Genomic DNA, 12,046 nt, shown 5'->3' on the forward strand with positions numbered 1-12,046 from the left:
TTTATATTAAGAAAAAAAAGAAAGCGTTTGCCAGGAGTGGGTTGGCCTCACAAACAGGAACTTTAGAGTCAGGTAACCAGAAACCTCTGACTCCCTCTGTCCCTTCATTCGTTGTGCATGAAACGCGTGAAGTGCGTCGAGGTGGGAGAGGCACAAAGTTTTCAGTGGATGTTTGAAATTTATTTCTTGTTTTTTTTTTTTCATGTCATAACGACGTTTTTATGTCGCTTGTTAGCAGTTTCGAACTAACCGGTTTTAAGCGTTGAATTGAAGCCATAAAATCCTGCCTTTGTTTTTTGGCGACACTCCTCAGGTGTTTTGTTCTTCCAGCAGAAGAAGTTTGCGGATTACGTCCATTCGGCGTAGATCTTCGTTCGTGCTGTAAACTCGTCTTCATTTGAACTATATTAGTTCCGCTTTCAGTTTTGTTTGTAGATTTTTTTTTTAACACTTCATTACCTACTCAGCAGGACATACGGGCCAGTACATCAGGTAAGGATGTTTTAAAGCTATAGAGGGGTGTTGGTTACTTGATTTACGTTAGTCAACAGGTTGCGTCTTTATTGGTTTTACGGGGATTTTCTTCGCGCGTTCACGTATAGCTAAGGCTATTAGTGAAAAGCACATTTGTTTATTGCTCGCGGTTTTACGATCGGGGCTGCGTGATTATCTGCAATAAGTATTATTCATTTGTAAAATGACAAATGAGGATGGCTTTTTAAAAAAAAAAAAAAAAAATCTAGTTTAAAACACATTTGGAAAGAAATGTAATCTTTGTATGCATGTTGGTTTTAGCCTGTGTTATTTAAAAATATTATTTAAACCATTTTATCTAAGTTATTTTTGTGTTGCTCTAACTTGAGATGACTATCCAACCATGGGGGTCAAATGGGGTCATCTCTGTTTTGTTGTTTTGTTTTTGTCACATGACAAAATAATGATACCTTTTACAGTTAACAGTTACACCACCTAGACATTTTTGACATTAAACCCCACAAAAAAAAATATCAAAATGACTTTAAGAATGCAAAAATTGAAAACATGTTAATCACAGAAAAGGTTTAAGTCATTTTTTTAAATGAATTGTGTTTCTTGTGTTTTTGAATAGTGAAATAGGCCTACATCTGGGTAATAATGATGAAAATAAGCATCATGTCACTGACTCAATTATAAGAAAAAAAAGTGGTCTTAAAAAAATGAAAGAAAAAAAAAACACTTAGTCATAGGTTGTTGTAATTTCACATTGCGTACAATATGAAAATAGCATGCATATGAAACTTGGATTGACGGTGTCAAGTAACCCTTAAAAAATGACTACAGTTTTGCCACAATGCCACAATAACTACAGTTATTCTTGCGATAGTAAAACTACAAAAGGGATAAGGGACACTTTTTAGACACTGCTGTCATTGAAATTGTTTTTTTTTTTTTTTTTTGTTAATTTTAAGGGGTTTAATGTTCAATGCACAAATATTGTACTTTGTTTAAAGTTAATCTCATATGGCTTAATGTAACTTGACGTGCCAAGCAGGGAGTCTCTATGTTTAAAGTGGGAGTTTGCAACACTCTGTGTTGTAATCTCATCAGCCTGCATGGTAACAGAACTAAAGACATCAGTTTAGTTTTCACAGACTGAGTTGTTATTTGATGCAAGGATCAGTACGTAAATGTAAGGTGCTGGATTTGTTCAGCCTGTGTAATCCATAGCAGAACAAAAGTATTATAACCGCTAAATAAGTACCAAGTTTACATATTCAATATTTTAGGTAAGAATATGTCTGATACTTGGCAGGATTAGCTGCCAACCCAATTTCATGCTGCAGTCATTTTTAAAAGCATACACTTGCAGAATTTGGATATTGTAGGTATATGTGTGTCACAACATGAACAGCAAAATGGAGCTCTTAAAATTCACTGAACTGAATGATTGGAGAGAAAAAGAGAATCCACCTGAAGCTTTCCTCGCTTCTTAAGTTGCCTGCTTGTCTGTGCAAGAACTCCTTACCATTGACAAAAAAAAAGCTTTATCTGGAATTGACAAAAAAAAACCCACAGCAGGCCTGAAACAACTGGTAGCAAAACTGGAAACCTTCCTTGACATTGCAGTTGCAACCTGTTCAAGTGATTTAAACAAATTCCATCCGGTGCTTTCCCACCCATGAAGGGAAGAACTTTAAAGTGCAGTTCAGGTCCACCAGAGTGAGAAGTACAGAGATTTAGAAAATGAAAATAAAAGTGCAGACAGTCAGCAAGAAAAAATTGAGTGGTATAGAGAAGGAACAGTCTCACTTGGCCATCGTGTCCTGGTGAAGATTCTCTGAAGCGCCCTTTGCCCCTAGATGATGAATGTTCTGTTTGCTGAGGGGAAATTTCTTACTGCCATGGAGTCTCCATGCTGTCAAATACTCATTTACACAAAGAAAAATGACCTGTGCAACTTGAAGCATTGCTTTGCCTCTGGATTTAAAGGATTAGTTCACTTCTGAATTAAAATTTCCTGATAATTTTCTCACCCCCATGTCATCCAAGATGTTCATGTCTTTCTTTCTTCAGTTGAAAAGAAATTAAAGTTTTTGAGGAAAACATTCAAGGATTCTTCTCCATATAGTGAACTTCAGTAGGGTTCACTGGGTGGAAGGTCCAAATTGCAGTTTTAAAGCGCTCTACGCGATCCCAGACAAGGAATAAGGGTCTAATCTAGCTAAACGATCAGTCATTTTCAAAAAAAAAAAAAAATGTATATACTTTTTAACTATAAATACTCATCTTGCACTGCTCTGCGATGCGCCACACATTATGTTGAAAGGTCACGCGTGACGTAGGTGGAAGTACCGCGGTAGGGTGAAAAATTTCATCTAATTTCTCCTCCAACTTTAAAATCATCCGACATCATTGTTTTACCTTTTTTTTTTTGTAAAGTGCGTTTAGCTTAATCTTTGCACATTCGCTTTGTAGACACTGGATCGGTACTTCCGCCTACGTCACGCATGACCTTTGTAACGTGATTACGTCATGCGTGCGGATCGCAGAGCTAGTGCAAGACGAGCATTTGTGGTTCTACCCGGTGAACCCCACTGAAGTCCACTATATGGAGAAGAATCCTGGAATGTTTTCCTTAAAAACCTTTATTTCTTTTCGACTGAAGAAAGAAAGACATGAACATCTTGGATGACATGGGGGTGAGTAAATTATCAGGAAATTTTCATTCAGAAGTGAACTAATCCTTTAAAGCAGGGCACACACATTGACAGACAGTGATTAACTGCTTATCTCTTACATTTAAAGCTGAAGTGTGTAATGTTTTTCCACATTAAAACATTTAAATCCCCAAAAATGCAGAGACAACTGTGTTTCTGTGGCGTTGTGAAAACATTACAGCCTGACATAGCAACATTGGGTCTCATTCACTAAGCATGCCTAAGCACATATTTGTGCGTGAAATGTGTGTAGGAACGATTTTAAGAACAAATCATGATTCACCAAAGATTTCGTGCTAAAAATCATTCTAAATTTAAGACAAAATATAGGAGCGACTGAAAGCACTCATACGCAAAAAAATAAAAAAAGCACTTACTCCTTATAATCGTCTTATATAAATATGAAATTTCATCCTAATAAGACTATAATTATATTATGGTATGTTAAGTATGTTACATTAATTGTATTATATGATTCATATAACAATTATATAATAAAATAATTAAATAATACAATTTAATCTTAAATACATTTCTTGATATACAGTGATTATGTTGAGCTGTGAAGTTTCTCTGAATAATGCAGATTTACGCGTATATACAGCTGGCTCGTGAGAGTTCTTTAATCTGGGTCTGTATGAAATTGTTTATTGTGAGAACTGGTGAGAATGGCAGGCTTGGCATTGCTCGAGGATCAGGCGAGAGCTCTTCTTTAAACAGCGACATGTCTGACAAAAGAATGATGTAAGCCTGTTAGGAAAGCGTGCATAAAAAGCCCTTATATGGACATGGTTTGGGCGTGTTTTATGCAAATGACTAACCTCGTGCACGCTGCCGCTCATTTAGAATACTCCAAATTCACTAAAATAAGAACGAGGTTAAGAAGAAATTCATGTGCGTACGAACATGTTGTGAATTAGGCGGAGATTTTTCGTGAGAAGTTCTCCTGTGCATACAAATATGAAATTATCCACACAATTATTAGTGAATGAGACCTAATGACTCAACCAACAGCATGAGTTTGGGGCAGGACTAGCTGTTTTTTCGGACCAATGACAAATAGGGGAAATTTGAAAAAAGTCAGTGTTTTAGCAATTATTTTAGGTGTCGCAAAAGGTGAAGAAATTACTTCAGATTTAATTGTTGCATTTAGAATGACTTTAAATTTTCTTTAAAGATGTTTGTTAGAAGCTACAGTATAAAAGTCAGTAGTTCTACATGTTTGATGAAGAACTAAAGTGATATTAGTCATTCAATAATGTGGCACATCCAAATCCTAACAAAACAGATTGAAGGGTTGATGTTGATTGGCGTGAAATCTGTGATATGCAAATTCAGATGGAATGCTGCAGGATGGTGCTGCGGGTGAGATGTTCCAGTTCTTTAGGTTCCTCTCAGGCCTGTTCTGTAGGCGTTGGACCTGTATGTTTGCCAGGATAATTTAAGAGAAATGAGAGAGTGCTACGATCAATCTGAGAATTCACCCCAAACCGTCAGCATAATCAGGAAAAAAATAAGCCAGAGAACTCTGGAGGCAACCTGTCTAAGAGTTTAAAAGCTTTTATTTCTTTTTTCCACATGGGATGGTGCAAACAGATCTACTTTGAGACTTGTGTTGTTGTGCTATTAGATGCATTTCAGGTTTGATGCTAAATTGTTGTTTATACATGCAACCTTCCAGAGAACCTCTTTGTACAACAGCCTGAGGCCAAAGACGCTTTTGCTCAGTGTGTAATTTTACACAGAATATTTCCCCCATCATCCCTAGCTGCTGTCTCAGTAGTCATTTCTCAGTGTGCGCTTGGACTGTTTCACAGCGTCCTGCTGGTTAAAGAATTGGCTAGCTGCTGGAGACGTGTTTACTTTTGATGGGGAACCACTGGAAAACCACAGGAGGACAATGGAACGACATCACATTGCTGATTTTTTGCTTGCACACCCATGCAAAAGTTGTTAAAGAAATAGTTAGCACAAAAATGAAAGCTTTGTCATCATTTATTCACTCACCCTTAAATTGTTCCACACCTATATTACTTTCTTTCCTGGAACACAAAAAGTCATATGGACAATTTTTATTGTGATTTTGTGTCAAATTATATTTTCATATTTGGGTGAACTATCTCTTTTAATGTCAATACAAATATTAATACAAACATAGATGATCAAAAAACATCTAAATTAGCCAAATTATCTGTTTCATGGGGAAAAGCCTCTTGTTCTCTCATGTTTGTCTCACATGGAAACTTTATTTCAGTGCATTTATAGTCTTACTTCTTCATAATAGTTTGTGGGTTTAGGTAATTGTGAAGTCAAGCTGTTAAAATCAAACTGCCTGTTCCCATCTTAATTTCGATGTGAAAATATGCAGTGGTATCATATCTCCACTGAACTCACTGTCACTCAGAGCTTATTATTATTTCATACAAGAGAAGCTGCCGGGCCTTAGGAAGCTAACACACCCTTCTCAACGGCCTGCAGGTAATAAATCTGAAGTTTACCAAGCGCCTCTGTCTATTTTTACTGGTGGGCTCAGTGGCCCTCAGAGAGGTTCTGCTCTGTGCTGTGTTAGCTTTATAAGAGTAAATCATGGTGAATTGACTACAACTTTATATAGTATAGATTTTTTTCTAGATAGTGTTTTACAATAAACTTATTACAGTTCTTCTGTAGCAGCCTTGCTTTAAAATAGTGATAGACTGATATATTGGTCAGGCCAAATGAATTAGCCAATATTTGGCCATTTTAGAGGTTGAGAATTGCATCAGCTGATAAACATGCCCACTTGGCTGATTAACAGGAGTAAACAAAGAGTTTCAGCTTTCTTGATAACTTTTTGTTTTGACTAAATATTGTGTATAGAGCCCCTATAGTGACATTTAAACTCTTATGTGTGCGCACAATATTTCTTAGGGTTTTTTCTGCAAATGTCACTCATTTCAATTGTCAAGACTCATTTGTTATTTTTAGTTATAAAACGGTTAGTTCCTGTCCTTGATTCTGATTGATTAATAGCTGTGTTTTATTCACAATAAAACACGGCTATGACCACTTCACCCAACGGTTCTGTGTATCACTACACAACACCCTTAGCAACCACTCTTAGCAACGTAAACTGTATGTTCTCAATTGATATTGTTCATTGAAGCTTACTGTATTATGTAGAATTGTGAGAAAGAGATCGAGTGAGCAAGTTTATTCCCTCCATTCAGATTTAGCATTTTCCTTCAGGTCAGTTCTATGTTCGTAATAAAAATTCTGTTTAAATGTCCGCTGCAATATCTTGTCCTTTTAACAGTTAAGGGGTTTTCCCGTGACTGACAGCGCTAGTCAAAGCATTTGTCAGTTGCATCTTGTTCCGTGTTCACAACAATTCAGTCTTTTCAATATAAAAGTCTTCGCTACTGACTGACACACACATAAAGACAGTCTTCGCCGCCATCTAATGGCGTAATAATGTAAGTTCTGTTGCTGTTCACGGTCAAGGACTATTTTTTTCTGGCGGAAGGAAGGCTTTTAGTGATTTTACTTCATGAAAGTTGCATTGATACATATATTTTTGGCTTTAATATTTGTATTGTGTGGTAACCGTTTTATAAAAGCAATAAGGTACTCGAGGTTAGTGCTGTATCATGAATAAGTCACGGCTGAAGATTCAGTCGTGACTTATTCACGATACAGCACAGCCCCTCGTACCTTATTGCTTACTTGCATTATCAGCATTATATCGGGAATTGACATGTCCCCTGAATGTCTATGGTGGTTATGGCCCTGGATATTGGTGTGAGCAATTGAGCATCAGCCATTGAAAATTCATAACAGTTGACTAGAGAACACAGCCAATTTTAAGGTCAATTCGCACTCCATCGACAGACAAAGACTGACAAAAAACACTTTGTCGACTTTCGTCAAATTAGTGTGTTGCCCCTGTCGGTGTCTGTTGGCTTTGGTCAGTGCTTGGGTTGGGTCGTGGAATGTCTGAAAAGTTTTGTACTGTAATCTGGTGATTGTCCATATTGTCCATATTCATCTGTTGGTGCTGTGTGAAGGGTTTAAGCATATCATCTAAATACTCAATCATAAAGTGACCTCTCCAAATTGACATATCAAAGACAGATCAAAAGACAGTTTGTGTTGAACTCTACAGTTTGACGCAAAAATATTCAATGAATAAGCCTCACGAAGAGGTTTTAAACCCAGCAGATGCTCAGATACCCTGCAGAGCGTGAAGGATATGAGGTCACAGCTCTTCTGTCATCTGTGCCGTATGGAGCTGGGAATTAGTAATGAAAACTATGAATATTTTGAAAGCAGGCTTGCTGTTAGAACGCTACCTGATTAATTTCCTCTGCTTGCATGAAGGGCAGATAGGGATGCTTGTAATTATTTATGAACAGCAGTGTGTTTTATGATTTATATTCAGCTGCTGCTGTTGCGTGCTTAAAATGCTCGAATTTAATGATGTGAAATTCCTTTGGTGTACCTTGTTTGCACACTTTTTGACTACGGATATTGATAATATTGTCTGCTAATTTGTTCAGTATACCAAATCATTGTGATTTTCATGCCAGGAAACCCTTTTCTCTTGTGTCTACTCATTTTCCACTAATGATCTCCTTAGTTGTTTACTTCAGCTGCTTTATTGACTTGAATGTGGAATCTCGTCAATGTTTTCTGACCTTTCTACCACCTCTTTATCCCGATTATCTTGTTGACATGCTACAAAGGTTTGCAGGATATCCCTATGAGATGTTGTCTCTCATTTCTCACACCCAAGTTCATGAGGGTACTAGTGTGTTGTTAAAAGACTTTACACGCTGTGTAGTTTGATGTCAGTTACCCTGTAAAGTGGGTTGAGCTATTAGGCATAATTAGCCATTGCTGTCAGTCAAAGATAACTAAAGATAACTTTTGTAGTTTGACAGTGCATGATAAAAGAAAACTTCAGAGAAATGCAAAAACATGATGATTTTGATGATTTAATGATATTATTTCAGGGTACATTTTATGTCGTGCTGGCAGATCAATCTGGAACTTAAATGCAGCATCATGCAAAAGCATTTTTCAATTACTGATGACATTGTCATCAAATGGGTTATTAATTTACTGCATAATTTTTTTCAAAACTATTAATTTCTTTATGCGCAAAACTTTTTTTAAATCAAGAAACAAATACTGAGTGCACCTTGTACATGAGTGCATATGTACTAAATTGTACATTTGTTATATAATAGTATCTTTTGCAATGATTTTAATTTGTTGATTTAAAAAAAAAACAAAGGATGATTTTATCTACTGCGTTACATTGAGTTTGAAATTTTTGCACTGCGGTAATTAGAATTGGGGAGAAAATGTGCCTATTCGTTATGAAAATAATGTCACAATCAACGAAATGTTACTCGTCCCTTTTCCCTTTAGATTTTGGGGTGAAATATGACCCATAGAGTTAAACAACTTTGTTTATTAAGGAAAAGCAAAGAAGTGTTAAAATAAGTACTTGTTGTCTCAACATTGTATAATCATATTTTGAGCGTCACTTTGTGTTGACGGTTTCGGTTGTTTCTGTGATTTCTGACTGGTTTTAATTTGTCTTTGCTAACTCAAGGGCAGCAGAGAAGCATATGTGTGTTAAACATTAGACACTTAATCCATGGAGACAAAACAATGACTCAGTGCTTCTAGATGCTAAAGGGCAGAAACGTTTTATTCTGAAAAGGTTAATCTATTTAAAATAATATAGTAGCAACACATGCACTCTGAACACATGTACAAAGTCAGGATTAAAGTCACATGAAACTGCATTCTGTTAATGTGACATTTTTCCGAGTGAAACATTGGACATTCTGTGAGGGGGAAGAAAGGTCTGAAATTGATTTTATCCATCAGGAATTGATTAGATTGTAAAAATTGGGTTTTCATACTGGTCACTGTGATTTTGCCAAGGAGCACATGTTCATGGATCAACATTCTTGTCTAAAAATTTAGTCCTATCCTTACCCCTAAACCTAACCCTACTCATAAGTTATCCCTAAAATCAGAAGGAAATGATGAATAACACTGATGTAGAAGCACCTAACCCTGGTTGTAAGGCTAAACTTGACATAAGCTGTAAACTTGTCCCTCAAATCTGACTGGTTCAAAGATGTTTATCCAGGAACGTGTTGTAATTGGTGAAATCATGTTCACCGTTCACACCAGACCCGAGCAAGACCTGAATGTGAGTTTGCAGTTGATGGGGACTCCTGAACTACTAGATTATACTTTGAGGAGTTTTGTTTTTTCTTTTCAAAGGGTTAGTTCACCCAAAAATGAAAATTCAGTCATTTATTACTCACCCTCATGTCGTTCCACACCCGTAAGACCTTCGCTCATCTTCAGAACACAAATTAAGATATTTTTGATAAAATTCGATGGCTCAGTGAGGCCTCCATTGACAGCAAGATCATTTCCTTTTTTCAGTGCCCAGAAAGGTACTAAAAACATATTTAAAACAGTTCATGTGACTACAGTGGTTCAAACTTAATATTTTAAAGTGATGAGAATTATTGTTGAATATTGACTGCAATATTCAACAATAATTTCAAAACACTGCTTCATGAAGCTTCGAAGCTTTATGAATCTTTTGTTTCGAATCAGTGGTTCGGAGTGCCAAAATCAGGTGATTTCAGTAAACGAGGCTTTGTTACATCATAAGTGTTTCGAAATTTCTCTTTGGCAGTTTACGGGTGTGGAACAACATGAGGCTGAGTAATAAATGACTGAATTTTTGGGTGAACTAACCCTTTAATGTTATTGCCATAACCTTTGATGTTTAGAAAGGCTGCATTAGCTACTGCAACACACAACCTAAATAGCTATTTGGCTATTGGTTAACATTAACCAACACTGGTTAACATTAACTAACAGCCTGTGAAGGTGACATTAACTCACTGAAAGATTACACAAACATTTTCTTTCTTTGAAATAACATGCACTGATACATTAAGTATAAGGCAGGGAACATTAAGAAAGTAAATGGAATCAGTTTTGGTTTCATGTTGACCTGTAAACTCATAAATGGGAGAAGGGCATTTCCATCTTCGGTTGTAATTTCCCACAATTACTGCTTACTGCTTTTGATTGGACTGACAGAGCAGACAGATATGTGCATTTAATTTGGCATATGGGCTCATTGAAAGTGTTGCTTAATTACCCCAGAAATGTACCACATATTCATCTAATGGACTACATGATTATTACTAATGGACAATTAGTGTGATATGCCATGTGTATAGTTGGGTTTGCTCAGATTGCTCATAGTAGGTGCACATCCTATCTTTATAGTATTTGTAACTGCAGGAAAGCAGGGCACAGCTCAGAGACAATTTCAGCAGCTTAAATGAAACAAGGCCATCTATAAGTGGACACAAGTATGTGAGGAAGGTCAATAATAATGTTTAACAGAGTAAAATGACATGTTTGAAGTGCTGCATGTTCTCCAGGTCCTGGTGATAAAGTGTGCTGATGGCAATCATTGTGTTTGGTTTAGGCAGGATTAGGCTAGTCTCACATTCTTCCCTAAACCTCTTTAAGAAAATCACTAATCCCAGACAACAACAGCAACATGCCGTTACATGTCACTTTGCCTGCTCATCTCAAGAATATCTGGTGAAATATCCTGAAATGATTCATTAAGAAAGTTTAGGTGGGAAAGTGTGCTTTGAGTTCCCGTTGGGAAAAGAGATGTTTAATCATTGACCGTGGCTTACTGAGTCTGTGTTCATTAAAGTCAAAATGAATAATTGACATTGAGCTTAAAAGAAGCTTGAATGAATGTCAGAAGTGTTAGTAACTTATCTTCATGTAGATATTCACTGTCTGCTGAAGGTTATTGTGGTTATAGTGTTTAAAACTCTAATATGATCTGATATGGCATAATAGGGCTGGTTTTGGATAGTCAGACTTTTGTCTTTTCAGCATAAAAGAGAGTCCACATTGCAGCATGTTATGGTCAGGGATAGGCTGATCAGCATATGCTGGTCAGCCAAAAGTAAAAATTCAATACCCTGCATATTGATAGCGGCTTCCTGATGTTATTGGTAATAGGCCTACTGGTGTGAAAATTTCCTCACCGTGACATGTTTGACTGACATGTTAAAGGTGGGGTAAGCCATATTTCAAAAACACTGTTAGGAAATTAGTCAGACCGACACCAACAACAAACATGTAGCCAATCAGCATTAGGGGGCGTATGACGGTCGAGGAGAGAGAACAAGCAACAGGGAGATTTGACGAAAGACTGCAGAAAGAGAGATCAGACACAATACAGAAGAGCTCAAAAGAATATCACGGGAATGAAGGTTATGACTGGGCAAGCGCTTTAGGACCCGCGTTAATATTAGAAAAGCTTTCCAGTGCTGGAGAGAGCTAAGCGGGAAAACCTGAAAACAGTCGCGGAGGCTGCTTTGATTCTGCTTCACTCGTGAGTAACACTGGGTTTTGAGTGTCATTGATTGTCTGGAGCTGCTGTGCTGTTGGTGACTAACAACAAACTCTTGTTTGTATTTACTCTTGTGTACTGTACGTTCATTTTTTGTGCTTCCTTGTCGTTCGTTCATCATCTGCGCTTTATTTTTCGTGAAGCATTAATTTGTTGCGCGTCAGCTGTGATAAACAGACATCCACTCTCGCAATGCGTGTGTAACAGTGGCCAGCTAGTGAGAGTTGTGCAAGTAAACCACTGCGCACTGATGACTGCTTGAGAATGCGATGTTTTGCGTCACTGTAGGCGAGTACACTCGCCTCACCTGCCAGCAGCGATCAGGGTTCGAGACCGTATCAGAGCAGGGTGGTTAGGATTGGAGGGCGAGTTT

The 12,046-nt window shown here is 37.2% G+C and overlaps 1 protein-coding gene across 3 annotated transcripts in view; it reads left to right on the plus strand.

Moving 5' to 3' along the window:
* palm3 (paralemmin 3) overlaps nucleotides 1–12,046 on the plus strand; it is a 55,030-nt gene continuing 42,984 nt past the window's right edge. The window contains exon 1 of one of the 3 annotated variants that reach the window (XM_051897705.1): nucleotides 1–72. The gene's annotated coding sequence lies outside the window, so the exon portion shown is untranslated. The other 2 variants (XM_051897703.1, XM_051897708.1) reach the window with 2 other exon arrangements.

The sequence above is a fragment of the Ctenopharyngodon idella genome, chromosome 6 (genome assembly GCF_019924925.1).
Source record: "Ctenopharyngodon idella isolate HZGC_01 chromosome 6, HZGC01, whole genome shotgun sequence".
In the NCBI taxonomy this organism is placed as follows: Eukaryota; Metazoa; Chordata; class Actinopteri; order Cypriniformes; family Xenocyprididae; genus Ctenopharyngodon; species Ctenopharyngodon idella.